At 56.7% G+C, this 24,971-nt stretch overlaps 102 pseudogenes; all 102 read right to left on the bottom strand.

Annotated features, from left to right (window-relative positions):
* Positions 1-102: 102 nt before the first annotated feature.
* Positions 103-220, bottom strand: LOC136595100 (5S ribosomal RNA; annotated as a pseudogene).
* Positions 221-499: 279 nt separating this feature from the next.
* Positions 500-617, bottom strand: LOC136595140 (5S ribosomal RNA; annotated as a pseudogene).
* Positions 618-697: 80 nt separating this feature from the next.
* Positions 698-816, bottom strand: LOC136594936 (5S ribosomal RNA; annotated as a pseudogene).
* An 80-nt stretch (positions 817-896) lies between these two features.
* On the bottom strand, positions 897-1,015 carry LOC136595024 (5S ribosomal RNA; annotated as a pseudogene).
* Positions 1,016-1,095: 80 nt separating this feature from the next.
* Positions 1,096-1,214, bottom strand: LOC136595069 (5S ribosomal RNA; annotated as a pseudogene).
* Positions 1,215-1,294: 80 nt separating this feature from the next.
* On the bottom strand, positions 1,295-1,413 carry LOC136595023 (5S ribosomal RNA; annotated as a pseudogene).
* An 80-nt stretch (positions 1,414-1,493) lies between these two features.
* On the bottom strand, positions 1,494-1,612 carry LOC136595110 (5S ribosomal RNA; annotated as a pseudogene).
* An 80-nt stretch (positions 1,613-1,692) lies between these two features.
* Positions 1,693-1,811, bottom strand: LOC136595078 (5S ribosomal RNA; annotated as a pseudogene).
* Positions 1,812-1,891: 80 nt separating this feature from the next.
* LOC136595068 (5S ribosomal RNA) lies at positions 1,892-2,010 on the bottom strand (annotated as a pseudogene).
* Positions 2,011-2,090: 80 nt separating this feature from the next.
* LOC136595020 (5S ribosomal RNA) lies at positions 2,091-2,209 on the bottom strand (annotated as a pseudogene).
* Positions 2,210-2,488: 279 nt separating this feature from the next.
* LOC136595139 (5S ribosomal RNA) lies at positions 2,489-2,607 on the bottom strand (annotated as a pseudogene).
* Positions 2,608-2,690: 83 nt separating this feature from the next.
* On the bottom strand, positions 2,691-2,809 carry LOC136595019 (5S ribosomal RNA; annotated as a pseudogene).
* An 80-nt stretch (positions 2,810-2,889) lies between these two features.
* On the bottom strand, positions 2,890-3,008 carry LOC136595018 (5S ribosomal RNA; annotated as a pseudogene).
* An 80-nt stretch (positions 3,009-3,088) lies between these two features.
* On the bottom strand, positions 3,089-3,207 carry LOC136595017 (5S ribosomal RNA; annotated as a pseudogene).
* Positions 3,208-3,287: 80 nt separating this feature from the next.
* Positions 3,288-3,406, bottom strand: LOC136595016 (5S ribosomal RNA; annotated as a pseudogene).
* An 80-nt stretch (positions 3,407-3,486) lies between these two features.
* Positions 3,487-3,605, bottom strand: LOC136595046 (5S ribosomal RNA; annotated as a pseudogene).
* Positions 3,606-3,685: 80 nt separating this feature from the next.
* On the bottom strand, positions 3,686-3,804 carry LOC136595027 (5S ribosomal RNA; annotated as a pseudogene).
* Positions 3,805-4,083: 279 nt separating this feature from the next.
* On the bottom strand, positions 4,084-4,202 carry LOC136595015 (5S ribosomal RNA; annotated as a pseudogene).
* An 80-nt stretch (positions 4,203-4,282) lies between these two features.
* On the bottom strand, positions 4,283-4,401 carry LOC136595014 (5S ribosomal RNA; annotated as a pseudogene).
* Positions 4,402-4,680: 279 nt separating this feature from the next.
* Positions 4,681-4,799, bottom strand: LOC136595013 (5S ribosomal RNA; annotated as a pseudogene).
* Positions 4,800-5,078: 279 nt separating this feature from the next.
* On the bottom strand, positions 5,079-5,197 carry LOC136595012 (5S ribosomal RNA; annotated as a pseudogene).
* Positions 5,198-5,277: 80 nt separating this feature from the next.
* LOC136595010 (5S ribosomal RNA) lies at positions 5,278-5,396 on the bottom strand (annotated as a pseudogene).
* An 80-nt stretch (positions 5,397-5,476) lies between these two features.
* LOC136595042 (5S ribosomal RNA) lies at positions 5,477-5,595 on the bottom strand (annotated as a pseudogene).
* A 279-nt stretch (positions 5,596-5,874) lies between these two features.
* LOC136595089 (5S ribosomal RNA) lies at positions 5,875-5,993 on the bottom strand (annotated as a pseudogene).
* Positions 5,994-6,272: 279 nt separating this feature from the next.
* On the bottom strand, positions 6,273-6,391 carry LOC136595008 (5S ribosomal RNA; annotated as a pseudogene).
* An 80-nt stretch (positions 6,392-6,471) lies between these two features.
* LOC136595007 (5S ribosomal RNA) lies at positions 6,472-6,590 on the bottom strand (annotated as a pseudogene).
* Positions 6,591-6,670: 80 nt separating this feature from the next.
* Positions 6,671-6,789, bottom strand: LOC136594961 (5S ribosomal RNA; annotated as a pseudogene).
* Positions 6,790-6,869: 80 nt separating this feature from the next.
* On the bottom strand, positions 6,870-6,988 carry LOC136594924 (5S ribosomal RNA; annotated as a pseudogene).
* An 80-nt stretch (positions 6,989-7,068) lies between these two features.
* On the bottom strand, positions 7,069-7,187 carry LOC136595006 (5S ribosomal RNA; annotated as a pseudogene).
* Positions 7,188-7,267: 80 nt separating this feature from the next.
* On the bottom strand, positions 7,268-7,386 carry LOC136595067 (5S ribosomal RNA; annotated as a pseudogene).
* Positions 7,387-7,466: 80 nt separating this feature from the next.
* LOC136595005 (5S ribosomal RNA) lies at positions 7,467-7,585 on the bottom strand (annotated as a pseudogene).
* A 279-nt stretch (positions 7,586-7,864) lies between these two features.
* LOC136595004 (5S ribosomal RNA) lies at positions 7,865-7,983 on the bottom strand (annotated as a pseudogene).
* Positions 7,984-8,063: 80 nt separating this feature from the next.
* LOC136595080 (5S ribosomal RNA) lies at positions 8,064-8,182 on the bottom strand (annotated as a pseudogene).
* Positions 8,183-8,262: 80 nt separating this feature from the next.
* On the bottom strand, positions 8,263-8,381 carry LOC136595041 (5S ribosomal RNA; annotated as a pseudogene).
* A 279-nt stretch (positions 8,382-8,660) lies between these two features.
* Positions 8,661-8,779, bottom strand: LOC136595003 (5S ribosomal RNA; annotated as a pseudogene).
* Positions 8,780-9,058: 279 nt separating this feature from the next.
* On the bottom strand, positions 9,059-9,177 carry LOC136595002 (5S ribosomal RNA; annotated as a pseudogene).
* An 80-nt stretch (positions 9,178-9,257) lies between these two features.
* On the bottom strand, positions 9,258-9,376 carry LOC136595001 (5S ribosomal RNA; annotated as a pseudogene).
* Positions 9,377-9,456: 80 nt separating this feature from the next.
* On the bottom strand, positions 9,457-9,575 carry LOC136594999 (5S ribosomal RNA; annotated as a pseudogene).
* Positions 9,576-9,854: 279 nt separating this feature from the next.
* Positions 9,855-9,973, bottom strand: LOC136595087 (5S ribosomal RNA; annotated as a pseudogene).
* A 279-nt stretch (positions 9,974-10,252) lies between these two features.
* LOC136594998 (5S ribosomal RNA) lies at positions 10,253-10,371 on the bottom strand (annotated as a pseudogene).
* An 80-nt stretch (positions 10,372-10,451) lies between these two features.
* Positions 10,452-10,570, bottom strand: LOC136595178 (5S ribosomal RNA; annotated as a pseudogene).
* Positions 10,571-10,650: 80 nt separating this feature from the next.
* On the bottom strand, positions 10,651-10,769 carry LOC136594996 (5S ribosomal RNA; annotated as a pseudogene).
* An 80-nt stretch (positions 10,770-10,849) lies between these two features.
* Positions 10,850-10,968, bottom strand: LOC136595065 (5S ribosomal RNA; annotated as a pseudogene).
* Positions 10,969-11,048: 80 nt separating this feature from the next.
* Positions 11,049-11,167, bottom strand: LOC136594995 (5S ribosomal RNA; annotated as a pseudogene).
* Positions 11,168-11,247: 80 nt separating this feature from the next.
* On the bottom strand, positions 11,248-11,366 carry LOC136595149 (5S ribosomal RNA; annotated as a pseudogene).
* Positions 11,367-11,446: 80 nt separating this feature from the next.
* On the bottom strand, positions 11,447-11,565 carry LOC136595076 (5S ribosomal RNA; annotated as a pseudogene).
* An 80-nt stretch (positions 11,566-11,645) lies between these two features.
* Positions 11,646-11,764, bottom strand: LOC136595064 (5S ribosomal RNA; annotated as a pseudogene).
* An 80-nt stretch (positions 11,765-11,844) lies between these two features.
* Positions 11,845-11,963, bottom strand: LOC136594994 (5S ribosomal RNA; annotated as a pseudogene).
* Positions 11,964-12,043: 80 nt separating this feature from the next.
* Positions 12,044-12,162, bottom strand: LOC136594993 (5S ribosomal RNA; annotated as a pseudogene).
* A 279-nt stretch (positions 12,163-12,441) lies between these two features.
* LOC136595129 (5S ribosomal RNA) lies at positions 12,442-12,560 on the bottom strand (annotated as a pseudogene).
* An 83-nt stretch (positions 12,561-12,643) lies between these two features.
* Positions 12,644-12,762, bottom strand: LOC136594992 (5S ribosomal RNA; annotated as a pseudogene).
* Positions 12,763-12,842: 80 nt separating this feature from the next.
* On the bottom strand, positions 12,843-12,961 carry LOC136594991 (5S ribosomal RNA; annotated as a pseudogene).
* Positions 12,962-13,041: 80 nt separating this feature from the next.
* Positions 13,042-13,160, bottom strand: LOC136594990 (5S ribosomal RNA; annotated as a pseudogene).
* Positions 13,161-13,240: 80 nt separating this feature from the next.
* On the bottom strand, positions 13,241-13,359 carry LOC136594988 (5S ribosomal RNA; annotated as a pseudogene).
* An 80-nt stretch (positions 13,360-13,439) lies between these two features.
* LOC136595124 (5S ribosomal RNA) lies at positions 13,440-13,558 on the bottom strand (annotated as a pseudogene).
* An 80-nt stretch (positions 13,559-13,638) lies between these two features.
* Positions 13,639-13,757, bottom strand: LOC136595031 (5S ribosomal RNA; annotated as a pseudogene).
* Positions 13,758-14,036: 279 nt separating this feature from the next.
* Positions 14,037-14,155, bottom strand: LOC136595086 (5S ribosomal RNA; annotated as a pseudogene).
* Positions 14,156-14,434: 279 nt separating this feature from the next.
* On the bottom strand, positions 14,435-14,553 carry LOC136594987 (5S ribosomal RNA; annotated as a pseudogene).
* An 80-nt stretch (positions 14,554-14,633) lies between these two features.
* LOC136595165 (5S ribosomal RNA) lies at positions 14,634-14,752 on the bottom strand (annotated as a pseudogene).
* An 80-nt stretch (positions 14,753-14,832) lies between these two features.
* On the bottom strand, positions 14,833-14,951 carry LOC136595030 (5S ribosomal RNA; annotated as a pseudogene).
* An 80-nt stretch (positions 14,952-15,031) lies between these two features.
* LOC136594986 (5S ribosomal RNA) lies at positions 15,032-15,150 on the bottom strand (annotated as a pseudogene).
* An 80-nt stretch (positions 15,151-15,230) lies between these two features.
* Positions 15,231-15,349, bottom strand: LOC136595148 (5S ribosomal RNA; annotated as a pseudogene).
* Positions 15,350-15,429: 80 nt separating this feature from the next.
* LOC136595075 (5S ribosomal RNA) lies at positions 15,430-15,548 on the bottom strand (annotated as a pseudogene).
* Positions 15,549-15,628: 80 nt separating this feature from the next.
* On the bottom strand, positions 15,629-15,747 carry LOC136595063 (5S ribosomal RNA; annotated as a pseudogene).
* An 80-nt stretch (positions 15,748-15,827) lies between these two features.
* On the bottom strand, positions 15,828-15,946 carry LOC136594984 (5S ribosomal RNA; annotated as a pseudogene).
* A 279-nt stretch (positions 15,947-16,225) lies between these two features.
* On the bottom strand, positions 16,226-16,344 carry LOC136595128 (5S ribosomal RNA; annotated as a pseudogene).
* Positions 16,345-16,427: 83 nt separating this feature from the next.
* LOC136594983 (5S ribosomal RNA) lies at positions 16,428-16,546 on the bottom strand (annotated as a pseudogene).
* Positions 16,547-16,626: 80 nt separating this feature from the next.
* LOC136594982 (5S ribosomal RNA) lies at positions 16,627-16,745 on the bottom strand (annotated as a pseudogene).
* Positions 16,746-16,825: 80 nt separating this feature from the next.
* On the bottom strand, positions 16,826-16,944 carry LOC136594981 (5S ribosomal RNA; annotated as a pseudogene).
* An 80-nt stretch (positions 16,945-17,024) lies between these two features.
* LOC136594980 (5S ribosomal RNA) lies at positions 17,025-17,143 on the bottom strand (annotated as a pseudogene).
* Positions 17,144-17,223: 80 nt separating this feature from the next.
* On the bottom strand, positions 17,224-17,342 carry LOC136595123 (5S ribosomal RNA; annotated as a pseudogene).
* Positions 17,343-17,422: 80 nt separating this feature from the next.
* On the bottom strand, positions 17,423-17,541 carry LOC136595026 (5S ribosomal RNA; annotated as a pseudogene).
* Positions 17,542-17,820: 279 nt separating this feature from the next.
* LOC136594979 (5S ribosomal RNA) lies at positions 17,821-17,939 on the bottom strand (annotated as a pseudogene).
* Positions 17,940-18,218: 279 nt separating this feature from the next.
* LOC136594977 (5S ribosomal RNA) lies at positions 18,219-18,337 on the bottom strand (annotated as a pseudogene).
* An 80-nt stretch (positions 18,338-18,417) lies between these two features.
* LOC136594976 (5S ribosomal RNA) lies at positions 18,418-18,536 on the bottom strand (annotated as a pseudogene).
* Positions 18,537-18,616: 80 nt separating this feature from the next.
* On the bottom strand, positions 18,617-18,735 carry LOC136594975 (5S ribosomal RNA; annotated as a pseudogene).
* A 279-nt stretch (positions 18,736-19,014) lies between these two features.
* Positions 19,015-19,133, bottom strand: LOC136595062 (5S ribosomal RNA; annotated as a pseudogene).
* An 80-nt stretch (positions 19,134-19,213) lies between these two features.
* On the bottom strand, positions 19,214-19,332 carry LOC136594974 (5S ribosomal RNA; annotated as a pseudogene).
* An 80-nt stretch (positions 19,333-19,412) lies between these two features.
* Positions 19,413-19,531, bottom strand: LOC136595147 (5S ribosomal RNA; annotated as a pseudogene).
* An 80-nt stretch (positions 19,532-19,611) lies between these two features.
* LOC136595074 (5S ribosomal RNA) lies at positions 19,612-19,730 on the bottom strand (annotated as a pseudogene).
* Positions 19,731-19,810: 80 nt separating this feature from the next.
* Positions 19,811-19,929, bottom strand: LOC136595061 (5S ribosomal RNA; annotated as a pseudogene).
* An 80-nt stretch (positions 19,930-20,009) lies between these two features.
* LOC136594972 (5S ribosomal RNA) lies at positions 20,010-20,128 on the bottom strand (annotated as a pseudogene).
* An 80-nt stretch (positions 20,129-20,208) lies between these two features.
* Positions 20,209-20,327, bottom strand: LOC136594971 (5S ribosomal RNA; annotated as a pseudogene).
* Positions 20,328-20,606: 279 nt separating this feature from the next.
* Positions 20,607-20,725, bottom strand: LOC136595127 (5S ribosomal RNA; annotated as a pseudogene).
* Positions 20,726-20,808: 83 nt separating this feature from the next.
* On the bottom strand, positions 20,809-20,927 carry LOC136594970 (5S ribosomal RNA; annotated as a pseudogene).
* An 80-nt stretch (positions 20,928-21,007) lies between these two features.
* On the bottom strand, positions 21,008-21,126 carry LOC136594969 (5S ribosomal RNA; annotated as a pseudogene).
* Positions 21,127-21,206: 80 nt separating this feature from the next.
* LOC136594968 (5S ribosomal RNA) lies at positions 21,207-21,325 on the bottom strand (annotated as a pseudogene).
* Positions 21,326-21,405: 80 nt separating this feature from the next.
* On the bottom strand, positions 21,406-21,524 carry LOC136594966 (5S ribosomal RNA; annotated as a pseudogene).
* Positions 21,525-21,604: 80 nt separating this feature from the next.
* LOC136595121 (5S ribosomal RNA) lies at positions 21,605-21,723 on the bottom strand (annotated as a pseudogene).
* Positions 21,724-22,002: 279 nt separating this feature from the next.
* On the bottom strand, positions 22,003-22,121 carry LOC136595126 (5S ribosomal RNA; annotated as a pseudogene).
* Positions 22,122-22,204: 83 nt separating this feature from the next.
* Positions 22,205-22,323, bottom strand: LOC136594965 (5S ribosomal RNA; annotated as a pseudogene).
* An 80-nt stretch (positions 22,324-22,403) lies between these two features.
* On the bottom strand, positions 22,404-22,522 carry LOC136594964 (5S ribosomal RNA; annotated as a pseudogene).
* Positions 22,523-22,602: 80 nt separating this feature from the next.
* Positions 22,603-22,721, bottom strand: LOC136594963 (5S ribosomal RNA; annotated as a pseudogene).
* Positions 22,722-22,801: 80 nt separating this feature from the next.
* On the bottom strand, positions 22,802-22,920 carry LOC136594962 (5S ribosomal RNA; annotated as a pseudogene).
* An 80-nt stretch (positions 22,921-23,000) lies between these two features.
* LOC136595119 (5S ribosomal RNA) lies at positions 23,001-23,119 on the bottom strand (annotated as a pseudogene).
* An 80-nt stretch (positions 23,120-23,199) lies between these two features.
* Positions 23,200-23,318, bottom strand: LOC136594960 (5S ribosomal RNA; annotated as a pseudogene).
* A 279-nt stretch (positions 23,319-23,597) lies between these two features.
* On the bottom strand, positions 23,598-23,716 carry LOC136595085 (5S ribosomal RNA; annotated as a pseudogene).
* A 279-nt stretch (positions 23,717-23,995) lies between these two features.
* LOC136595097 (5S ribosomal RNA) lies at positions 23,996-24,114 on the bottom strand (annotated as a pseudogene).
* An 80-nt stretch (positions 24,115-24,194) lies between these two features.
* LOC136595153 (5S ribosomal RNA) lies at positions 24,195-24,313 on the bottom strand (annotated as a pseudogene).
* An 80-nt stretch (positions 24,314-24,393) lies between these two features.
* LOC136594959 (5S ribosomal RNA) lies at positions 24,394-24,512 on the bottom strand (annotated as a pseudogene).
* Positions 24,513-24,592: 80 nt separating this feature from the next.
* On the bottom strand, positions 24,593-24,711 carry LOC136595060 (5S ribosomal RNA; annotated as a pseudogene).
* An 80-nt stretch (positions 24,712-24,791) lies between these two features.
* On the bottom strand, positions 24,792-24,910 carry LOC136594958 (5S ribosomal RNA; annotated as a pseudogene).
* Positions 24,911-24,971: the final 61 nt, after the last annotated feature.

Genomic DNA, 24,971 nt, shown 5'->3' with positions numbered 1-24,971 from the left:
TCAGCTTAGAATGCCCGTTGACAGCTCCTCCTCCTTTCCTATGGGCTTTCTGCAGTGCGAACGCACCTCCGAAACGGAAAGAAACCTACTCACGGCCTTAAAAGTCAACGGGACCTGGATTCCCAGCCAGTCACCCATACTGGTACTTGCCAGGCCTCAAGCTGGCTGGCGGCCGCGATCTGACGAGAGCAGGCACATTCAGCTTAGAATGCCCGTTGACAGCTCCTCCTCCTTTCCTATGGGCTTTCTGCAGTGCGAACGCACCTCCGAAAAGGAAAGAAACCTACTCACGGCCTTAAAAGTCAACGGGACCTGGGATTCCCAGCCGCTTACCCATACTGGTACTTGCCAGGCCTCAAGCTGGCTGGCGGCCGCGATCTGACGAGAGCAGGCACATTCAGCTTAGAATGCCCGTTGACAGCGCCTCCTCCTTTCCTATGGGCTTTCTGCAGTGCGAACGCACCTCCGAAAAGGAAAGAAACCTACTCACGGCCTTAAAAGTCAACGGGACCTGGGATTCCCAGCCGGTCACCCATACTGGTACTTGCCAGCCTCAAGCTGGCTGGCGGCTGCGATCTGACGAGAGCAGGCACATTCAGCTTAGAATGCCCGTTGACAGCTCCTCCTCCTTTCCTATGTGCTTTCTGCAGTGCGAACGCACCTCCGAAAAGGAAAGAAACCTACTCACGACCTTAAAAGTCAACGGGACCTGGGATTCCCAGCCGGTCACCCATACTGGTACTTGCCAGGCCTCAAGCTGGTTGGCGGCCGCGATCTGACGAGAGCAGGCACATTCAGCTTAGAATGCCCGTTGACAGCTCCTCCTCCTTTCCTATGGGCTTTCTGCAGTGCGAACGCACCTCCGAAAAGGAAAGAAACCTACTCACGGCCTTAAAAGTCAACGGGACCTGGGATTCCCAGCCGGTCACCCATACTGGTACTTGCCAGGCCTCAAGCTGGCTGGCGGCCGCGATCTGACGAGAGCAGGCACATTCAGCTTAGAATGCCCGTTGACAGCTCCTCCTCCTTTCCTATGGGCTTTCTGCAGTGCGAACGCACCTCCGAAAAGGAAAGAAACCTACTCACGGCCTTAAAAGTCAACGGGACCTGGGACTCCCAGCCGGTCACCCATACTGGTACTTGCCAGGCCTCAAGCTGGCTGGCGGCCGCGATCTGACGAGAGCAGGCACATTCAGCTTAGAATGCCCGTTGACAGCTCCTCCTCCTTTCCTATGGGCTTTCTGCAGTGCGAACGCACCTCCGAAAAGGAAAGAAACCTACTCACGGCCTTAAAAGTCAACGGGACCTGGGATTCCCAGCCGGTCACCCATACTGGTACTTGCCAGGCCTCAAGCTGGCTGGCGGCCGCGATCTGACGAGAGCAGGCACATTCAGCTTAGAATGCCCGTTGACAGCTCCTCCTCCTTTCCTATGGGCTTTCTGCAGTGCGAACGCACCTCCGAAAAGGAAAGAAACCTACTCACGGCCTTAAAAGTCAACGGGACCTGGGATTCCCAGCCGGTCACCCATACTGGTGCTTGCCAGGCCTCAAGCTGGCTGGCGGCTGCGATCTGACGAGAGCAGGCACATTCAGCTTAGAATGCCCGTTGACAGCTCCTCCTCCTTTCCTATGGGCTTTCTGCAGTGCGAACGCACCTCCGAAAAGGAAAGAAACCTACTCACGGCCTTAAAAGTCAACGGGACCTGGGATTCCCAGCCGGTCACCCATACTGGTACTTGCCAGGTCTCAAGCTGGCTGGCGGCCGCGATCTGACGAGAGCAGGCACATTCAGCTTAGAATGCCCGTTGACAGCTCCTCCTGCTTTCCTATGGGCTTTCTGCAGTGCGAACGCACCTCCGAAAAGGAAAGAAACCTACTCACGGCCTTAAAAGTCAACGGGACCTGGGACTCCCAGCCGGTCACCCATACTGGTACTTGCCAGGCCTCAAGCTGGCTGGCGGCCGCGATCTGACGAGAGCAGGCACATTCAGCTTAGAATGCCCGTTGACAGCTCCTCCTCCTTTCCTATGGGCTTTCTGCAGTGCGAACGCACCTCCGAAAAGGAAAGAAACCTACTCACGGCCTTAAAAGTCAACGGGACCTGGGATTCCCAGCCGGTCACCCATACTGGTACTTGCCAGGCCTCAAGCTGGCTGGCGGCCGCGATCTGACGAGAGCAGGCACATTCAGCTTAGAATGCCCGTTGACAGCTCCTCCTGCTTTCCTATGGGCTTTCTGCAGTGCGAACGCACCTCCGAAACGGAAAGAAACCTACTCACGGCCTTAAAAGTCAACGGGACCTGGGATTCCCAGCCGGTCACCCATACTGGTACTTGGCAGGCCTCAAGCTGGCTGGCGGCCGCGGTCTGACGAGAGCAGGCCCATTCAGCTTAGAATGCCCGTTGACAGCTCCTCCTCCTTTCCTATGGGCTTTCTGCAGTGCGAACGCACCTCCGAAAAGGAAAGAAACCTACTCACGGCCTTAAAAGTCAACGGGACCTGGGATTCCCAGCCGGTCACCCATACTGGTACTTGCCAGGCCTCAAGCTGGCCGGCGGCCGCGATCTGACGAGAGCAGGCACATACAGCTTAGAATGCCCGTTGACAGCTGCTCCTCCTCCTTTCCTATGGGCTTTCTGCAGTGCGAACGCACCTCCGAAAAGGAAAGAAACCTACTCACGGCCTTAAAAGTCAACGGGACCTGGGATTCCCAGCCGGTCACCCATACTGGTACTTGCCAGGCCTCAAGCTGGCTGGCGGCCGCGATCTGACGAGAGCAGGCACATTCAGCTTAGAATGCCCGTTGACAGCTCCTCCTCCTTTCCTATGGGCTTTCTGCAGTGCGAACGCACCTCCGAAAAGGAAAGAAACCTACTCACGGCCTTAAAAGTCAACGGGACCTGGGATTCCCAGCCGGTCACCCATACTGGTACTTGCCAGGCCTCAAGCTGGCTGGCGGCCGCGATCTGACGAGAGCAGGCACATTCAGCTTAGAATGCCCGTTGACAGCTCCTCCTCCTTTCCTATGGGCTTTCTGCAGTGCGAACGCACCTCCGAAAAGGAAAGAAACCTACTCACGGCCTGAAAAGTCAACGGGACCTGGGATTCCCAGCCGGTCACCCATACTGGTACTTGCCAGGCCTCAAGCTGGCTGGCGGCCGCGATCTGACGAGAGCAGGCACATTCAGCTTAGAATGCCCGTTGACAGCTCCTCCTCCTTTCCTATGGGCTTTCTGCAGTGCGAACGCACCTCCGAAAAGGAAAGAAACCTACTCACGGCCTTAAAAGTCAACGGGACCTGGGATTCCCAGCCGGTCACCCATACTGGTACTTGCCAGGCCTCAAGCTGGCTGGCGGCCGCGATCTGACGAGAGCAGGCACATTCAGCTTAGAATGCCCGTTGACAGCTCCTCCTGCTTTCCTATGGGCTTTCTGCAGTGCGAACGCACCTCCGAAAAGGAAAGAAACCTACTCACGGCCTTAAAAGTCAACAGGACCTGGGATTCCCAGCCGGTCACCCATACTGGTACTTGCCAGGCCTCAAGCTGGCTGGCGGCCGCGATCTGACGAGAGCAGGCACATTCAGCTTAGAATGCCTGTTGACAGCTCCTCCTCCTTTCCTATGGGCTTTCTGCAGTGCGAACGCACCTCCAAAAAGGAAAGACACCTACTCACGGCCTTAAAAGTCAACGGGACCTGGGATTCCCAGCCGGTCACCCATGCTGGTACTTGCCAGGCCTCAAGCTGGCTGGCGGCCGCGATCTGACGAGAGCAGGCACATTCAGCTTAGAATGCCCGTTGACAGCTCCTCCTCCTTTCCTATGGGCTTTCTGCAGTGCGAACGCACCTCCGAAAAGGAAAGAAACCTACTCACGGCCTTAAAAGTCAATGGGACCTGGGATTCCCAGCCACTCACCCATACTGGTGCTTGCCAGGCCTCAAGCTGGCTGGCGGCCGCGATCTGACGAGAGCAGGCACATTCAGCTTAGAATGCCCGTTGACAGCTCCTCCTCCTTTCCTATGGGCTTTCTGCAGTGCGAACGCACCTCCGAAAAGGAAAGAAACCTACTCACGGCCTTAAAAGTCAACGGGACCTGGGATTCCCAGCCGGTCACCCATACTGGTACTTGCCAGGCCTCAAGCTGGCTGGCGGCCGCGATCTGACGAGAGCAGGCACATTCAGCTTAGAATGCCCGTTGACAGCTCCTCCTCCTTTCCTATGGGCTTTCTGCAGTGCGAACGCACCTCCGAAAAGGAAAGAAACCTACTCACGGCCTTAAAAGTCAACGGGACCTGGGATTCCCAGCCGGTCACCCATACTGGTACTTGCCAGGCCTCAAGCTGGCTGGCGGCCGCGATCTGACGAGAGCAGGCACATTCAGCTTAGAATGCCCGTTGACAGCTCCTCCTCCTTTCCTATGGGCTTTCTGCAGTGCGAACGCACCTCCGAAAAGGAAAGAAACCTACTCACGGCCTTAAAAGTCAACGGGACCTGGGATTCCCAGCCGCTTACCCATACTGGTACTTGCCAGGCCTCAAGCTGGCTGGCGGCCGCGATCTGACGAGAGCAGGCACATTCAGCTTAGAATGCCCGTTGACAGCTCCTCCTCCTTTCCTATGGGCTTTCTGCAGTGCGAACGCACCTCCGAAAAGGAAAGAAACCTACTCACGGCCTTAAAAGTCAACGGGACCTGGGATTCCCAGCCGGTCACCCATACTGGTACTTGCCAGGCCTCAAGCTGGCTGGCGGCCGCGATCTGACGAGAGCAGGCACATTCAGCTTAGAATGCCCGTTGACAGCTCCTCCTCCTTTCCTATGGGCTTTCTGCAGTGCGAACGCACCTCCGAAAAGGAAAGAAACCTACTCACGGCCTTAAAAGTCAATGGGACCTGGGATTCCCAGCCACTCACCCATACTGGTGCTTGCCAGGCCTCAAGCTGGCTGGCGGCCGCGATCTGACGAGAGCAAGCACATTCAGCTTAGAATGCCCGTTGACAGCTCCTCCTCCTTTCCTATGGGCTTTCTGCAGTGCGAACGCACCTCCGAAAAGGAAAGAAACCTACTCACGGCCTTAAAAGTCAACGGGACCTGGGATTCCCAGCCGGTCACCCATACTGGTACTTGCCAGGCCTCAAGCTGGCTGGCGGCCGCGATCTGACGAGAGCAGGCACATTCAGCTTAGAATGCCCGTTGACAGCTCCTCCTCCTTTCCTATGGGCTTTCTGCAGTGCGAACGCACCTCCGAAAAGGAAAGAAACCTACTCACGGCCTTAAAAGTCAACGGGACCTGGGATTCCCAGCCGGTCACCCATACTGGTACTTGCCAGGCCTCAAGCTGGCTGGCGGCCGCGATCTGACGAGAGCAGGCACATTCAGCTTAGAATGCCCGTTGACAGCTCCTCCTCCTTTCCTATGGGCTTTCTGCAGTGCGAACGCACCTCCGAAAAGGAAAGAAACCTACTCACGGCCTTAAAAGTCAACAGGACCTGGGATTCCCAGCCGGTCACCCATACTGGTACTTGCCAGGCCTCAAGCTGGCTGGCGGCCGCGATCTGACGAGAGCAGGCACATTCAGCTTAGAATGCCCGTTGACAGCTCCTCCTCCTTTCCTATGGGCTTTCTGCAGTGCGAACGCACCTCCGAAAAGGAAAGAAACCTACTCACGGCCTTAAAAGTCAATGGGACCTGGGATTCCCAGCCGCTTACCCATACTGGTACTTGCCAGGCCTCAAGCTGGCTGGCGGCCGCGATCTGACAAGAGCAGGCACATTCAGCTTAGAATGCCCGTTGACAGCTCCTCCTCCTTTCCTATGGGCTTTCTGCAGTGCGAACGCACCTCCGAAACGGAAAGAAACCTACTCACGGCCTTAAAAGTCAACGGGACCTGGGATTCCCAGCCAGTCACCCATACTGGTACTTGCCAGGCCTCAAGCTGGCTGGCGGCCGCGATCTGACGAGAGCAGGCACATTCAGCTTAGAATGCCCGTTGACAGCTCCTCCTCCTTTCCTATGGGCTTTCTGCAGTGCGAACGCACCTCCGAAAAGGAAAGAAACCTACTCACGGCCTTAAAAGTCAACGGGACCTGGGATTCCCAGCCGCTTACCCATACTGGTACTTGCCAGGCCTCAAGCTGGCTGGCGGCCGCGATCTGACGAGAGCAGGCACATTCAGCTTAGAATGCCCGTTGACAGCTCCTCCTCCTTTCCTATGGGCTTTCTGCAGTGCGAACGCACCTCCGAAAAGGAAAGAAACCTACTCACGGCCTTAAAAGTCAACGGGACCTGGGATTCCCAGCCGGTCACCCATACTGGTACTTGCCAGGCCTCAAGCTGGCTGGCGGCCGCGATCTGACGAGAGCAGGCACATTCAGCTTAGAATGCCCGTTGACAGCTCCTCCTCCTTTCCTATGGGCTTTCTGCAGTGCGAACGCACCTCCGAAAAGGAAAGAAACCTACTCACGGCCTTAAAAGTCAACGGGACCTGGGATTCCCAGCCGGTCACCCATACTGGTACTTGCCAGGCCTCAAGCTGGCTGGCGGCCGCGATCTGACGAGAGCAGGCACATTCAGCTTAGAATGCCCGTTGACAGCTCCTCCTCCTTTCCTATGGGCTTTCTGCAGTGCGAACGCACCTCCGAAAAGGAAAGAAACCTACTCACGGCCTTAAAAGTCAACGGGACCTGGGATTCCCAGCCGGTCACCCATACTGGTACTTGCCAGGCCTCAAGCTGGCTGGCGGCTGCGATCTGACGAGAGCAGGCACATTCAGCTTAGAATGCCCGTTGACAGCTCCTCCTCCTTTCCTATGTGCTTTCTGCAGTGCGAACGCACCTCCGAAAAGGAAAGAAACCTACTCACGACCTTAAAAGTCAACGGGACCTGGGATTCCCAGCCGGTCACCCATACTGGTACTTGCCAGGCCTCAAGCTGGTTGGCGGCCGCGATCTGACGAGAGCAGGCACATTCAGCTTAGAATGCCCGTTGACAGCTCCTCCTCCTTTCCTATGGGCTTTCTGCAGTGCGAACGCACCTCCGAAAAGGAAAGAAACCTACTCACGGCCTTAAAAGTCAACGGGACCTGGGATTCCCAGCCGGTCACCCATACTGGTACTTGCCAGGCCTCAAGCTGGCTGGCGGCCGCGATCTGACGAGAGCAGGCACATTCAGCTTAGAATGCCCGTTGACAGCTCCTCCTCCTTTCCTATGGGCTTTCTGCAGTGCGAACGCACCTCCGAAAAGGAAAGAAACCTACTCACGGCCTTAAAAGTCAACGGGACCTGGGACTCCCAGCCGGTCACCCATACTGGTACTTGCCAGGCCTCAAGCTGGCTGGCGGCCGCGATCTGACGAGAGCAGGCACATTCAGCTTAGAATGCCCGTTGACAGCTCCTCCTCCTTTCCTATGGGCTTTCTGCAGTGCGAACGCACCTCCGAAAAGGAAAGAAACCTACTCACGGCCTTAAAAGTCAACGGGACCTGGGATTCCCAGCCGGTCACCCATACTGGTACTTGCCAGGCCTCAAGCTGGCTGGCGGCCGCGATCTGACGAGAGCAGGCACATTCAGCTTAGAATGCCCGTTGACAGCTCCTCCTCCTTTCCTATGGGCTTTCTGCAGTGCGAACGCACCTCCGAAAAGGAAAGAAACCTACTCACGGCCTTAAAAGTCAATGGGACCTGGGATTCCCAGCCACTCACCCATACTGGTGCTTGCCAGGCCTCAAGCTGGCTGGCGGCCGCGATCTGACGAGAGCAAGCACATTCAGCTTAGAATGCCCGTTGACAGCTCCTCCTCCTTTCCTATGGGCTTTCTGCAGTGCGAACGCACCTCCGAAAAGGAAAGAAACCTACTCACGGCCTTAAAAGTCAACGGGACCTGGGATTCCCAGCCGGTCACCCATACTGGTACTTGCCAGGCCTCAAGCTGGCTGGCGGCCGCGATCTGACGAGAGCAGGCACATTCAGCTTAGAATGCCCGTTGACAGCTCCTCCTCCTTTCCTATGGGCTTTCTGCAGTGCGAACGCACCTCCGAAAAGGAAAGAAACCTACTCACGGCCTTAAAAGTCAACGGGACCTGGGATTCCCAGCCGGTCACCCATACTGGTACTTGCCAGGCCTCAAGCTGGCTGGCGGCCGCGATCTGACGAGAGCAGGCAAATTCAGCTTAGAATGCCCGTTGACAGCTCCTCCTCCTTTCCTATGGGCTTTCTGCAGTGCGAACGCACCTCCGAAAAGGAAAGAAACCTACTCACGGCCTTAAAAGTCAACAGGACCTGGGATTCCCAGCCGGTCACCCATACTGGTACTTGCCAGGCCTCAAGCTGGCTGGCGGCCGCGATCTGACGAGAGCAGGCACATTCAGCTTAGAATGCCCGTTGACAGCTCCTCCTCCTTTCCTATGGGCTTTCTGCAGTGCGAACGCACCTCCGAAAAGGAAAGAAACCTACTCACGGCCTTAAAAGTCAATGGGACCTGGGATTCCCAGCCGCTTACCCATACTGGTACTTGCCAGGCCTCAAGCTGGCTGGCGGCCGCGATCTGACGAGAGCAGGCACATTCAGCTTAGAATGCCTGTTGACAGCTCCTCCTCCTTTCCTATGGGCTTTCTGCAGTGCGAACGCACCTCCGAAAAGGAAAGACACCTACTCACGGCCTTAAAAGTCAACGGGACCTGGGATTCCCAGCCGGTCACCCATACTGGTACTTGCCAGGCCTCAAGCTGGCTGGCGGCCGCGATCTGACGAGAGCAGGCACATTCAGCTTAGAATGCCCGTTGACAGCTCCTCCTCCTTTCCTATGGGCTTTCTGCAGTGCGAACGCACCTCCGAAAAGGAAAGAAACCTACTCACGGCCTTAAAAGTCAATGGGACCTGGGATTCCCAGCCACTCACCCATACTGGTGCTTGCCAGGCCTCAAGCTGGCTGGCGGCCGCGATCTGACGAGAGCAGGCACATTCAGCTTAGAATGCCCGTTGACAGCTCCTCCTCCTTTCCTATGGGCTTTCTGCAGTGCGAACGCACCTCCGAAAAGGAAAGAAACCTACTCACGGCCTTAAAAGTCAACGGGACCTGGGATTCCCAGCCGGTCACCCATACTGGTACTTGCCAGGCCTCAAGCTGGCTGGCGGCCGCGATCTGACGAGAGCAGGCACATTCAGCTTAGAATGCCCGTTGACAGCTCCTCCTCCTTTCCTATGGGCTTTCTGCAGTGCGAACGCACCTCCGAAAAGGAAAGAAACCTACTCACGGCCTTAAAAGTCAACGGGACCTGGGATTCCCAGCCGGTCACCCATACTGGTACTTGCCAGGCCTCAAGCTGGCTGGCGGCCGCGATCTGACGAGAGCAGGCACATTCAGCTTAGAATGCCCGTTGACAGCTCCTCCTCCTTTCCTATGGGCTTTCTGCAGTGCGAACGCACCTCCGAAAAGGAAAGAAACCTACTCACGGCCTTAAAAGTCAACGGGACCTGGGATTCCCAGCCGGTCACCCATACTGGTACTTGCCAGGCCTCAAGCTGGCTGGCGGCCGCGATCTGACGAGAGCAGGCACATTCAGCTTAGAATGCCCGTTGACAGCTCCTCCTCCTTTCCTATGGGCTTTCTGCAGTGCGAACGCACCTCCGAAAAGGAAAGAAACCTACTCACGGCCTTAAAAGTCAACGGGACCTGGGATTCCCAGCCGCTTACCCATACTGGTACTTGCCAGGCCTCAAGCTGGCTGGCGGCCGCGATCTGACGAGAGCAGGCACATTCAGCTTAGAATGCCCGTTGACAGCTCCTCCTCCTTTCCTATGGGCTTTCTGCAGTGCGAACGCACCTCCGAAACGGAAAGAAACCTACTCACGGCCTTAAAAGTCAACGGGACCTGGGATTCCCAGCCAGTCACCCATACTGGTACTTGCCAGGCCTCAAGCTGGCTGGCGGCCGCGATCTGACGAGAGCAGGCACATTCAGCTTAGAATGCCCGTTGACAGCTCCTCCTCCTTTCCTATGGGCTTTCTGCAGTGCGAACGCACCTCCGAAAAGGAAAGAAACCTACTCACGGCCTTAAAAGTCAACGGGACCTGGGATTCCCAGCCGCTTACCCATACTGGTACTTGCCAGGCCTCAAGCTGGCTGGCGGCCGCGATCTGACGAGAGCAGGCACATTCAGCTTAGAATGCCCGTTGACAGCGCCTCCTCCTTTCCTATGGGCTTTCTGCAGTGCGAACGCACCTCCGAAAAGGAAAGAAACCTACTCACGGCCTTAAAAGTCAACGGGACCTGGGATTCCCAGCCGGTCACCCATACTGGTACTTGCCAGGCCTCAAGCTGGCTGGCGGCCGCGATCTGACGAGAGCAGGCACATTCAGCTTAGAATGCCCGTTGACAGCTCCTCCTCCTTTCCTATGTGCTTTCTGCAGTGCGAACGCACCTCCGAAAAGGAAAGAAACCTACTCACGACCTTAAAAGTCAACGGGACCTGGGATTCCCAGCCGGTCACCCATACTGGTACTTGCCAGGCCTCAAGCTGGTTGGCGGCCGCGATCTGACGAGAGCAGGCACATTCAGCTTAGAATGCCCGTTGACAGCTCCTCCTCCTTTCCTATGGGCTTTCTGCAGTGCGAACGCACCTCCGAAAAGGAAAGAAACCTACTCACGGCCTTAAAAGTCAACGGGACCTGGGATTCCCAGCCGGTCACCCATACTGGTACTTGCCAGGCCTCAAGCTGGCTGGCGGCCGCGATCTGACGAGAGCAGGCACATTCAGCTTAGAATGCCCGTTGACAGCTCCTCCTCCTTTCCTATGGGCTTTCTGCAGTGCGAACGCACCTCCGAAAAGGAAAGAAACCTACTCACGGCCTTAAAAGTCAACGGGACCTGGGACTCCCAGCCGGTCACCCATACTGGTACTTGCCAGGCCTCAAGCTGGCTGGCGGCCGCGATCTGACGAGAGCAGGCACATTCAGCTTAGAATGCCCGTTGACAGCTCCTCCTCCTTTCCTATGGGCTTTCTGCAGTGCGAACGCACCTCCGAAAAGGAAAGAAACCTACTCACGGCCTTAAAAGTCAACGGGACCTGGGATTCCCAGCCGGTCACCCATACTGGTACTTGCCAGGCCTCAAGCTGGCTGGCGGCCGCGATCTGACGAGAGCAGGCACATTCAGCTTAGAATGCCCGTTGACAGCTCCTCCTCCTTTCCTATGGGCTTTCTGCAGTGCGAACGCACCTCCGAAAAGGAAAGAAACCTACTCACGGCCTTAAAAGTCAACGGGACCTGGGATTCCCAGCCGGTCACCCATACTGGTGCTTGCCAGGCCTCAAGCTGGCTGGCGGCCGCGATCTGACGAGAGCAGGCACATTCAGCTTAGAATGCCCGTTGACAGCTCCTCCTCCTTTCCTATGGGCTTTCTGCAGTGCGAACGCACCTCCGAAAAGGAAAGAAACCTACTCACGGCCTTAAAAGTCAACGGGACCTGGGATTCCCAGCCGGTCACCCATACTGGTACTTGCCAGGTCTCAAGCTGGCTGGCGGCCGCGATCTGACGAGAGCAGGCACATTCAGCTTAGAATGCCCGTTGACAGCTCCTCCTGCTTTCCTATGGGCTTTCTGCAGTGCGAACGCACCTCCGAAAAGGAAAGAAACCTACTCACGGCCTTAAAAGTCAACGGGACCTGGGACTCCCAGCCGGTCACCCATACTGGTACTTGCCAGGCCTCAAGCTGGCTGGCGGCCGCGATCTGACGAGAGCAGGCACATTCAGCTTAGAATGCCCGTTGACAGCTCCTCCTCCTTTCCTATGGGCTTTCTGCAGTGCGAACGCACCTCCGAAAAGGAAAGAAACCTACTCACGGCCTTAAAAGTCAACGGGACCTGGGATTCCCAGCCGGTCACCCATACTGGTACTTGCCAGGCCTCAAGCTGGCTGGCGGCCGCGATCTGACGAGAGCAGGCACATTCAGCTTAGAATGCCCGTTGACAGCTCCTCCTCCTTTCCTATGGGCTTTCTGCAGTGCGAACGCACCTCCGAAAAGGAAAGAAACCTACTCACGGCCTTAAAAGTCAACGGGACCTGGGATTCCCAGCCGGTCACCCATACTGGTACTTGCCAGGCCTCAAGCTGGCTGGCGGCCGCGATCTGACGAGAGCAGGCACATTCAGCTTAGAATGCCCGTTGACAGCTCCTCCTGCTTTCCTATGGGCTTTCTGCAGTGCGAACGCACCTCCGAAACGGAAAGAAACCTACTCACGGCCTTAAAAGTCAACGGGACCTGGGATTCCCAGCCGGTCACCCATACTGGTACTTGCCAGGCCTCAAGCTGGCTGGCGGCCGCAGTCTGACGAGAGCAGGCCCATTCAGCTTAGAATGCCCGTTGACAGCTCCTCCTCCTTTCCTATGGGCTTTCTGCAGTGCGAACGCACCTCCGAAAAGGAAAGAAACCTACTCACGGCCTTAAAAGTCAACGGGACCTGGGATTCCCAGCCGGTCACCCATACTGGTACTTGCCAGGCCTCAAGCTGGCCGGCGGCCGCGATCTGACGAGAGCAGGCACATTCAGCTTAGAATGCCCGTTGACAGCTGCTCCTCCTCCTTTCCTATGGGCTTTCTGCAGTGCGAACGCACCTCCGAAAAGGAAAGAAACCTACTCACGGCCTTAAAAGTCAACGGGACCTGGGATTCCCAGCCGGTCACCCATACTGGTACTTGCCAGGCCTCAAGCTGGCTGGCGGCCGCGATCTGACGAGAGCAGGCACATTCAGCTTAGAATGCCCGTTGACAGCTCCTCCTCCTTTCCTATGGGCTTTCTGCAGTGCGAACGCACCTCCGAAAAGGAAAGAAACCTACTCACGGCCTTAAAAGTCAACGGGACCTGGGATTCCCAGCCGGTCACCCATACTGGTACTTGCCAGGCCTCAAGCTGGCTGGCGGCCGCGATCTGACGAGAGCAGGCACATTCAGCTTAGAATGCCCGTTGACAGCTCCTCCTCCTTTCCTATGGGCTTTCTGCAGTGCGAACGCACCTCCGAAAAGGAAAGAAACCTACTCACGGCCTTAAAAGTCAACGGGACCTGGGATTCCCAGCCGGTCACCCATACTGGTACTTGCCAGGCCTCAAGCTGGCTGGCGGCCGCGATCTGACGAGAGCAGGCACATTCAGCTTAGAATGCCCGTTGACAGCTCCTCCTCCTTTCCTATGGGCTTTCTGCAGTGCGAACGCACCTCCGAAAAGGAAAGAAACCTACTCACGGCCTTAAAAGTCAACGGGACCTGGGATTCCCAGCCGGTCACCCATACTGGTACTTGCCAGGCCTCAAGCTGGCTGGCGGCCGCGATCTGACGAGAGCAGGCACATTCAGCTTAGAATGCCCGTTGACAGCTCCTCCTGCTTTCCTATGGGCTTTCTGCAGTGCGAACGCACCTCCGAAAAGGAAAGAAACCTACTCACGGCCTTAAAAGTCAACGGGACCTGGGATTCCCAGCCGGTCACCCATACTGGTACTTGCCAGGCCTCAAGCTGGCTGGCGGCCGCGATCTGACGAGAGCAGGCACATTCAGCTTAGAATGCCTGTTGACAGCTCCTCCTCCTTTCCTATGGGCTTTCTGCAGTGCGAACGCACCTCCGAAAAGGAAAGACACCTACTCACGGCCTTAAAAGTCAACGGGACCAGGGATTCCCAGCCGGTCACCCATACTGGTACTTGCCAGGCCTCAAGCTGGCTGGCGGCCGCGATCTGACGAGAGCAGGCACATTCAGCTTAGAATGCCCGTTGACAGCTCCTCCTCCTTTCCTATGGGCTTTCTGCAGTGCGAACGCACCTCCGAAAAGGAAAGAAACCTACTCACGGCCTTAAAAGTCAATGGGACCTGGGATTCCCAGCCACTCACCCATACTGGTGCTTGCCAGGCCTCAAGCTGGCTGGCGGCCGCGATCTGACGAGAGCAGGCACATTCAGCTTAGAATGCCCGTTGACAGCTCCTCCTCCTTTCCTATGGGCTTTCTGCAGTGCGAACGCACCTCCGAAACGGAAAGAAACCTACTCACGGCCTTAAAAGTCAACGGGACCTGGGATTCCCAGCCAGTCACCCATACTGGTACTTGCCAGGCCTCAAGCTGGCTGGCGGCCGCGATCTGACGAGAGCAGGCACATTCAGCTTAGAATGCCCGTTGACAGCTCCTCCTCCTTTCCTATGGGCTTTCTGCAGTGCGAACGCACCTCCGAAAAGGAAAGAAACCTACTCACGGCCTTAAAAGTCAACGGGACCTGGGATTCCCAGCCGCTTACCCATACTGGTACTTGCCAGGCCTCAAGCTGGCTGGCGGCCGCGATCTGACGAGAGCAGGCACATTCAGCTTAGAATGCCCGTTGACAGCGCCTCCTCCTTTCCTATGGGCTTTCTGCAGTGCGAACGCACCTCCGAAAAGGAAAGAAACCTACTCACGGCCTTAAAAGTCAACGGGACCTGGGATTCCCAGCCGGTCACCCATACTGGTACTTGCCAGGCCTCAAGCTGGCTGGCGGCCGCGATCTGACGAGAGCAGGCACATTCAGCTTAGAATGCCCGTTGACAGCTCCTCCTCCTTTCCTATGTGCTTTCTGCAGTGCGAACGCACCTCCGAAAAGGAAAGAAACCTACTCACGACCTTAAAAGTCAACGGGACCTGGGATTCCCAGCCGGTCACCCATACTGGTACTTGCCAGGCCTCAAGCTGGTTGGCGGCCGCGATCTGACGAGAGCAGGCACATTCAGCTTAGAATGCCCGTTGACAGCTCCTCCTCCTTTCCTATGGGCTTTCTGCAGTGCGAACGCACCTCCGAAAAGGAAAGAAACCTACTCACGGCCTTAAAAGTCAACGGGACCTGGGATTCCCAGCCGGTCACCCATACTGGTACTTGCCAGGCCTCAAGCTGGATGGCGGCCGCGATCTGACGAGAGCAGGCACATTCAGCTTAGAATGCCCGTTGACAGCTCCTCCTCCTTTCCTATGGGCTTTCTGCAGTGCGAACGCACCTCCGAAAAGGAAAGAAACCTACTCACGGCCTTAAAAGTCAACGGGACCTGGGATTCCCAGCCGGTCACCCATACTGGTACTTGCCAGGCCTCAAGCTGGCTGGCGGCCGCGATCTGACGAGAGCAGGCACATTCAGCTTAGAATGCCCGTTGACAGCTCCTCCTCCTTTCCTATGGGCTTTCTGCAGTGCGAACGCACCTCCGAAAAGGAAAGAAACCTACTCACGGCCTTAAAAGTCAACGGGACCTGGGATTCCCAGCCGGTCACCCATACTGGTGCTTGCCAGGCCTCAAGCTGGCTGGCGGCCGCGATCTGACGAGAGCAGGCACATTCAGCTTAGAATGCCCGTTGACAGCTCCTCCTCCTTTCCTATGGGCTTTCTGCAGTGCGAACGCACCTCCGAAAAGGAAAGAAACCTACTCACGGCCTTAAAAGTCAACGGGACCTGGGATTCCCAGCCGGTCACCCATACTGGTACTTGCCAGGTCTCAAGCTGGCTGGCGGCCGCGATCTGACGAGAGCAGGCACATTCAGCTTAGAATGCCCGTTGACAGCTCCTCCTGCTTTCCTATGGGCTTTCTGCAGTGCGAACGCACCTCCGAAAAGGAAAGAAACCTACTCACGGCCTTAAAAGTCAACGGGACCTGGGACTCCCAGCCGGTCACCCATACTGGTACTTGCCAGGCCTCAAGCTGGCTGGCGGCCGCGATCTGACGAGAGCAGGCACATTCAGCTTAGAATGCCCGTTGACAGCTCCTCCTCCTTTCCTATGGGCTTTCTGCAGTGCGAACGCACCTCCGAAAAGGAAAGAAACCTACTCACGGCCTTAAAAGTCAACGGGACCTGGGATTCCCAGCCGGTCACCCATACTGGTACTTGCCAGGCCTCAAGCTGGCTGGCGGCCGCGATCTGACGAGAGCAGGCACATTCAGCTTAGAATGCCCGTTGACAGCTCCTCCTGCTTTCCTATGGGCTTTCTGCAGTGCGAACGCACCTCCGAAACGGAAAGAAACCTACTCACGGCCTTAAAAGTCAACGGGACCTGGGATTCCCAGCCGGTCACCCATACTGGTACTTGGCAGGCCTCAAGCTGGCTGGCGGCCGCGGTCTGACGAGAGCAGGCCCATTCAGCTTAGAATGCCCGTTGACAGCTCCTCCTCCTTTCCTATGGGCTTTCTGCAGTGCGAACGCACCTCCGAAAAGGAAAGAAACCTACTCACGGCCTTAAAAGTCAACGGGACCTGGGATTCCCAGCCGGTCACCCATACTGGTACTTGCCAGGCCTCAAGCTGGCCGGCGGCCGCGATCTGACGAGAGCAGGCACATTCAGCTTAGAATGCCCGTTGACAGCTGCTCCTCCTCCTTTCCTATGGGCTTTCTGCAGTGCGAACGCACCTCCGAAAAGGAAAGAAACCTACTCACGGCCTTAAAAGTCAACGGGACCTGGGATTCCCAGCCGGTCACCCATACTGGTACTTGCCAGGCCTCAAGCTGGCTGGCGGCCGCGATCTGACGAGAGCAGGCACATTCAGCTTAGAATGCCCGTTGACAGCTCCTCCTCCTTTCCTATGGGCTTTCTGCAGTGCGAACGCACCTCCGAAAAGGAAAGAAACCTACTCACGGCCTTAAAAGTCAACGGGACCTGGGATTCCCAGCCGGTCACCCATACTGGTACTTGCCAGGCCTCAAGCTGGCTGGCGGCCGCGATCTGACGAGAGCAGGCACATTCAGCTTAGAATGCCCGTTGACAGCACCTCCTCCTTTCCTATGGGCTTTCTGCAGTGCGAACGCACCTCCGAAAAGGAAAGAAACCTACTCACGGCCTGAAAAGTCAACGGGACCTGGGATTCCCAGCCGGTCACCCATACTGGTACTTGCCAGGCCTCAAGCTGGCTGGCGGCCGCGATCTGACGAGAGCAGGCACATTCAGCTTAGAATGCCCGTTGACAGCTCCTCCTCCTTTCCTATGGGCTTTCTGCAGTGCGAACGCACCTCCGAAAAGGAAAGAAACCTACTCACGGCCTTAAAAGTCAACGGGACCTGGGATTCCCAGCCGGTCACCCATACTGGTACTTGCCAGGCCTCAAGCTGGCTGGCGGCCGCGATCTGACGAGAGCAGGCACATTCAGCTTAGAATGCCCGTTGACAGCTCCTCCTGCTTTCCTATGGGCTTTCTGCAGTGCGAACGCACCTCCGAAAAGGAAAGAAACCTACTCACGGCCTTAAAAGTCAACGGGACCTGGGATTCCCAGCCGGTCACCCATACTGGTACTTGCCAGGCCTCAAGCTGGCTGGCGGCCGCGATCTGACGAGAGCAGGCACATTCAGCTTAGAATGCCTGTTGACAGCTCCTCCTCCTTTCCTATGGGCTTTCTGCAGTGCGAACGCACCTCCAAAAAGGAAAGACACCTACTCACGGCCTTAAAAGTCAACGGGACCTGGGATTCCCAGCCGGTCACCCATGCTGGTACTTGCCAGGCCTCAAGCTGGCTGGCGGCCGCGATCTGACGAGAGCAGGCACATTCAGCTTAGAATGCCCGTTGACAGCTCCTCCTCCTTTCCTATGGGCTTTCTGCAGTGCGAACGCACCTCCGAAAAGGAAAGAAACCTACTCACGGCCTTAAAAGTCAATGGGACCTGGGATTCCCAGCCACTCACCCATACTGGTGCTTGCCAGGCCTCAAGCTGGCTGGCGGCCGCGATCTGACGAGAGCAGGCACATTCAGCTTAGAATGCCCGTTGACAGCTCCTCCTCCTTTCCTATGGGCTTTCTGCAGTGCGAACGCACCTCCGAAAAGGAAAGACACCTACTCACGGCCTTAAAAGTCAACGGGACCTGGGATTCCCAGCCGGTCACCCATACTGGTACTTGCCAGGCCTCAAGCTGGCTGGCGGCCGCGATCTGACGAGAGCAGGCACATTCAGCTTAGAATGCCCGTTGACAGCTCCTCCTCCTTTCCTATGGGCTTTCTGCAGTGCGAACGCACCTCCGAAAAGGAAAGAAACCTACTCACGGCCTTAAAAGTCAATGGGACCTGGGATTCCCAGCCACTCACCCATACTGGTGCTTGCCAGGCCTCAAGCTGGCTGGCGGCCGCGATCTGACGAGAGCAGGCACATTCAGCTTAGAATGCCCGTTGACAGCTCCTCCTCCTTTCCTATGGGCTTTCTGCAGTGCGAACGCACCTCCGAAAAGGAAAGAAACCTACTCACGGCCTTAAAAGTCAACGGGACCTGGGATTCCCAGCCGGTCACCCATACTGGTACTTGCCAGGCCTCAAGCTGGCTGGCGGCCGCGATCTGACGAGAGCAGGCACATTCAGCTTAGAATGCCCGTTGACAGCTCCTCCTCCTTTCCTATGGGCTTTCTGCAGTGCGAACGCACCTCCGAAAAGGAAAGAAACCTACTCACGGCCTTAAAAGTCAACGGGACCTGGGATTCCCAGCCGGTCACCCATACTGGTACTTGCCAGGCCTCAAGCTGGCTGGCGGCCGCGATCTGACGAGAGCAGGCACATTCAGCTTAGAATGCCCGTTGACAGCTCCTCCTCCTTTCCTATGGGCTTTCTGCAGTGCGAACGCACCTCCGAAAAGGAAAGAAACCTACTCACGGCCTTAAAAGTCAACGGGACCTGGGATTCCCAGCCGGTCACCCATACTGGTACTTGCCAGGCCTCAAGCTGGCTGGCGGCCGCGATCTGACGAGAGCAGGCACATTCAGCTTAGAATGCCCGTTGACAGCTCCTCCTCCTTTCCTATGGGCTTTCTGCAGTGCGAACGCACCTCCGAAAAGGAAAGAAACCTACTCACGGCCTTAAAAGTCAACGGGACCTGGGATTCCCAGCCGCTTACCCATACTGGTACTTGCCAGGCCTCAAGCTGGCTGGCGGCCGCGATCTGACGAGAGCAGGCACATTCAGCTTAGAATGCCCGTTGACAGCTCCTCCTCCTTTCCTATGGGCTTTCTGCAGTGCGAACGCACCTCCGAAACGGAAAGAAACCTACTCACGGCCTTAAAAGTCAACGGGACCTGGGACTCCCAGCCGGTCACCCATACTGGTACTTGCCAGGCCTCAAGCTGGCTGGCGGCCGCGATCTGACGAGAGCAGGCACATTCAGCTTAGAATGCCCGTTGACAGCTCCTCCTCCTTTCCTATGGGCTTTCTGCAGTGCGAACGCACCTCCGAAAAGGAAAGAAACCTACTCACGGCCTTAAAAGTCAACGGGACCTGGGATTCCCAGCCGGTCACCCATACTGGTACTTGCCAGGCCTCAAGCTGGCTGGCGGCCGCGATCTGACGAGAGCAGGCACATTCAGCTTAGAATGCCCGTTGACAGCTCCTCCTCCTTTCCTATGGGCTTTCTGCAGTGCGAACGCACCTCCGAAAAGGAAAGAAACCTACTCACGGCCTTAAAAGTCAACGGGACCTGGGATTCCCAGCCGGTCACCCATACTGGTGCTTGCCAGGCCTCAAGCTGGCTGGCGGCCGCGATCTGACGAGAGCAGGCACATTCAGCTTAGAATGCCCGTTGACAGCTCCTCCTCCTTTCCTATGGGCTTTCTGCAGTGCGAACGCACCTCCGAAAAGGAAAGAAACCTACTCACGGCCTTAAAAGTCAACGGGACCTGGGATTCCCAGCCGGTCACCCATACTGGTACTTGCCAGGTCTCAAGCTGGCTGGCGGCCGCGATCTGACGAGAGCAGGCACATTCAGCTTAGAATGCCCGTTGACAGCTCCTCCTGCTTTCCTATGGGCTTTCTGCAGTGCGAACGCACCTCCGAAAAGGAAAGAAACCTACTCACGGCCTTAAAAGTCAACGGGACCTGGGACTCCCAGCCGGTCACCCATACTGGTACTTGCCAGGCCTCAAGCTGGCTGGCGGCCGCGATCTGACGAGAGCAGGCACATTCAGCTTAGAATGCCCGTTGACAGCTCCTCCTCCTTTCCTATGGGCTTTCTGCAGTGCGAACGCACCTCCGAAAAGGAAAGAAACCTACTCACGGCCTTAAAAGTCAACGGGACCTGGGATTCCCAGCCGGTCACCCATACTGGTACTTGCCAGGCCTCAAGCTGGCTGGCGGCCGCGATCTGACGAGAGCAGGCACATTCAGCTTAGAATGCCCGTTGACAGCTCCTCCTCCTTTCCTATGGGCTTTCTGCAGTGCGAACGCACCTCCGAAAAGGAAAGAAACCTACTCACGGCCTTAAAAGTCAACGGGACCTGGGATTCCCAGCCGGTCACCCATACTGGTACTTGCCAGGCCTCAAGCTGGCTGGCGGCCGCGATCTGACGAGAGCAGGCACATTCAGCTTAGAATGCCCGTTGACAGCTCCTCCTGCTTTCCTATGGGCTTTCTGCAGTGCGAACGCACCTCCGAAACGGAAAGAAACCTACTCACGGCCTTAAAAGTCAACGGGACCTGGGATTCCCAGCCGGTCACCCATACTGGTACTTGGCAGGCCTCAAGCTGGCTGGCGGCCGCAGTCTGACGAGAGCAGGCCCATTCAGCTTAGAATGCCCGTTGACAGCTCCTCCTCCTTTCCTATGGGCTTTCTGCAGTGCGAACGCACCTCCGAAAAGGAAAGAAACCTACTCACGGCCTTAAAAGTCAACGGGACCTGGGATTCCCAGCCGGTCACCCATACTGGTACTTGCCAGGCCTCAAGCTGGCCGGCGGCCGCGATCTGACGAGAGCAGGCACATTCAGCTTAGAATGCCCGTTGACAGCTGCTCCTCCTCCTTTCCTATGGGCTTTCTGCAGTGCGAACGCACCTCCGAAAAGGAAAGAAACCTACTCACGGCCTTAAAAGTCAACGGGACCTGGGATTCCCAGCCGGTCACCCATACTGGTACTTGCCAGGCCTCAAGCTGGCTGGCGGCCGCGATCTGACGAGAGCAGGCACATTCAGCTTAGAATGCCCGTTGACAGCTCCTCCTCCTTTCCTATGGGCTTTCTGCAGTGCGAACGCACCTCCGAAAAGGAAAGAAACCTACTCACGGCCTTAAAAGTCAACGGGACCTGGGATTCCCAGCCGGTCACCCATACTGGTACTTGCCAGGCCTCAAGCTGGCTGGCGGCCGCGATCTGACGAGAGCAGGCACATTCAGCTTAGAATGCCCGTTGACAGCTCCTCCTCCTTTCCTATGGGCTTTCTGCAGTGCGAACGCACCTCCGAAAAGGAAAGAAACCTACTCACGGCCTTAAAAGTCAACGGGACCTGGGATTCCCAGCCGGTCACCCATACTGGTACTTGCCAGGCCTCAAGCTGGCTGGCGGCCGCGATCTGACGAGAGCAGGCACATTCAGCTTAGAATGCCCGTTGACAGCTCCTCCTCCTTTCCTATGGGCTTTCTGCAGTGCGAACGCACCTCCGAAAAGGAAAGAAACCTACTCACGGCCTTAAAAGTCAACGGGACCTGGGATTCCCAGCCGGTCACCCATACTGGTACTTGCCAGGCCTCAAGCTGGCTGGCGGCCGCGATCTGACGAGAGCAGGCACATTCAGCTTAGAATGCCCGTTGACAGCTCCTCCTGCTTTCCTATGGGCTTTCTGCAGTGCGAACGCACCTCCGAAAAGGAAAGAAACCTACTCACGGCCTTAAAAGTCAACGGGACCTGGGATTCCCAGCCGGTCACCCATACTGGTACTTGCCAGGCCTCAAGCTGGCTGGCGGCCGCGATCTGACGAGAGCAGGCACATTCAGCTTAGAATGCCTGTTGACAGCTCCTCCTCCTTTCCTATGGGCTTTCTGCAGTGCGAACGCACCTCCGAAAAGGAAAGACACCTACTCACGGCCTTAAAAGTCAACGGGACCTGGGATTCCCAGCCGGTCACCCATACTGGTACTTGGCAGGCCTCAAGCTGGCTGGCGGCCGCAGTCTGACGAGAGCAGGCCCATTCAGCTTAGAATGCCCGTTGACAGCTCCTCCTCCTTTCCTATGGGCTTTCTGCAGTGCGAACGCACCTCCGAAAAGGAAAGAAACCTACTCACGGCCTTAAAAGTCAACGGGACCTGGGATTCCCAGCCGGTCACCCATACTGGTACTTGCCAGGCCTCAAGCTGGCCGGCGGCCGCGATCTGACGAGAGCAGGCACATTCAGCTTAGAATGCCCGTTGACAGCTGCTCCTCCTCCTTTCCTATGGGCTTTCTGCAGTGCGAACGCACCTCCGAAAAGGAAAGAAACCTACTCACGGCCTTAAAAGTCAACGGGACCTGGGATTCCCAGCCGGTCACCCATACTGGTACTTGCCAGGCCTCAAGCTGGCTGGCGGCCGCGATCTGACGAGAGCAGGCACATTCAGCTTAGAATGCCCGTTGACAGCTCCTCCTCCTTTCCTATGGGCTTTCTGCAGTGCGAACGCACCTCCGAAAAGGAAAGAAACCTACTCACGGCCTTAAAAGTCAACGGGACCTGGGATTCCCAGCCGGTCACCCATACTGGTACTTGCCAGGCCTCAAGCTGGCTGGCGGCCGCGATCTGACGAGAGCAGGCACATTCAGCTTAGAATGCCCGTTGACAGCTCCTCCTCCTTTCCTATGGGCTTTCTGCAGTGCGAACGCACCTCCGAAAAGGAAAGAAACCTACTCACGGCCTTAAAAGTCAACGGGACCTGGGATTCCCAGCCGGTCACCCATACTGGTACTTGCCAGGCCTCAAGCTGGCTGGCGGCCGCGATCTGACGAGAGCAGGCACATTCAGCTTAGAATGCCCGTTGACAGCTCCTCCTCCTTTCCTATGGGCTTTCTGCAGTGCGAACGCACCTCCGAAAAGGAAAGAAACCTACTCACGGCCTTAAAAGTCAACGGGACCTGGGATTCCCAGCCGGTCACCCATACTGGTACTTGCCAGGCCTCAAGCTGGCTGGCGGCCGCGATCTGACGAGAGCAGGCACATTCAGCTTAGAATGCCCGTTGACAGCTCCTCCTGCTTTCCTATGGGCTTTCTGCAGTGCGAACGCACCTCCGAAAAGGAAAGAAACCTACTCACGGCCTTAAAAGTCAACGGGACCTGGGATTCCCAGCCGGTCACCCATACTGGTACTTGCCAGGCCTCAAGCTGGCTGGCGGCCGCGATCTGACGAGAGCAGGCACATTCAGCTTAGAATGCCTGTTGACAGCTCCTCCTCCTTTCCTATGGGCTTTCTGCAGTGCGAACGCACCTCCGAAAAGGAAAGACACCTACTCACGGCCTTAAAAGTCAACGGGACCTGGGATTCCCAGCCGGTCACCCATACTGGTACTTGCCAGGCCTCAAGCTGGCTGGCGGCCGCGATCTGACGAGAGCAGGCACATTCAGCTTAGAATGCCCGTTGACAGCTCCTCCTCCTTTCCTATGGGCTTTCTGCAGTGCGAACGCACCTCCGAAAAGGAAAGAAACCTACTCACGGCCTTAAAAGTCAATGGGACCTGGGATTCCCAGCCACTCACCCATACTGGTGCTTGCCAGGCCTCAAGCTGGCTGGCGGCCGCGATCTGACGAGAGCAGGCACATTCAGCTTAGAATGCCCGTTGACAGCTCCTCCTCCTTTCCTATGGGCTTTCTGCAGTGCGAACGCACCTCCGAAACGGAAAGAAACCTACTCACGGCCTTAAAAGTCAACGGGACCTGGGATTCCCAGCCAGTCACCCATACTGGTACTTGCCAGGCCTCAAGCTGGCTGGCGGCCGCGATCTGACGAGAGCAGGCACATTCAGCTTAGAATGCCCGTTGACAGCTCCTCCTCCTTTCCTATGGGCTTTCTGCAGTGCGAACGCACCTCCGAAAAGGAAAGAAACCTACTCACGGCCTTAAAAGTCAACGGGACCTGGGATTCCCAGCCGCTTACCCATACTGGTACTTGCCAGGCCTCAAGCTGGCTGGCGGCCGCGATCTGACGAGAGCAGGCACATTCAGCTTAGAATGCCCGTTGACAGTGCCTCCTCCTTTCCTATGGGCTTTCTGCAGTGCGAACGCACCTCCGAAAAGGAAAGAAACCTACTCACGGCCTTAAAAGTCAACGGGACCTGGGATTCCCAGCCGGTCACCCATACTGGTACTTGCCAGGCCTCAATCTGGCTGGCGGCCGCGATCTGACGAGAGCAGGCACATTCAGCTTAGAATGCCCGTTGACAGCTCCTCCTCCTTTCCTATGTGCTTTCTGCAGTGCGAACGCACCTCCGAAAAGGAAAGAAACCTACTCACGACCTTAAAAGTCAACGGGACCTGGGATTCCCAGCCGGTCACCCATACTGGTACTTGCCAGGCCTCAAGCTGGTTGGCGGCCGCGATCTGACGAGAGCAGGCACATTCAGCTTAGAATGCCCGTTGACAGCTCCTCCTCCTTTCCTATGGGCTTTCTGCAGTGCGAACGCACCTCCGAAAAGGAAAGAAACCTACTCACGGCCTTAAAAGTCAACGGGACCTGGGATTCCCAGCCGGTCACCCATACTGGTACTTGCCAGGCCTCAAGCTGGCTGGCGGCCGCGATCTGACGAGAGCAGGCACATTCAGCTTAGAATGCCCGTTGACAGCTCCTCCTCCTTTCCTATGGGCTTTCTGCAGTGCGAACGCACCTCCGAAAAGGAAAGAAACCTACTCACGGCCTTAAAAGTCAACGGGACCTGGGACTCCCAGCCGGTCACCCATACTGGTACTTGCCAGGCCTCAAGCTGGCTGGCGGCCGCGATCTGACGAGAGCAGGCACATTCAGCTTAGAATGCCCGTTGACAGCTCCTCCTCCTTTCCTATGGGCTTTCTGCAGTGCGAACGCACCTCCGAAAAGGAAAGAAACCTACTCACGGCCTTAAAAGTCAACGGGACCTGGGATTCCCAGCCGGTCACCCATACTGGTACTTGCCAGGCCTCAAGCTGGCTGGCGGCCGCGATCTGACGAGAGCAGGCACATTCAGCTTAGAATGCCCGTTGACAGCTCCTCCTCCTTTCCTATGGGCTTTCTGCAGTGCGAACGCACCTCCGAAAAGGAAAGAA

This window comes from Eleutherodactylus coqui, unplaced genomic scaffold (genome assembly GCF_035609145.1).
Source record: "Eleutherodactylus coqui strain aEleCoq1 unplaced genomic scaffold, aEleCoq1.hap1 HAP1_SCAFFOLD_540, whole genome shotgun sequence".
Taxonomy (NCBI): Eukaryota; Metazoa; Chordata; class Amphibia; order Anura; family Eleutherodactylidae; genus Eleutherodactylus; species Eleutherodactylus coqui.
The sequence above is the reverse complement of the archived record's forward strand: the minus strand, read 5'-3'. Positions and strand labels throughout refer to the sequence as shown.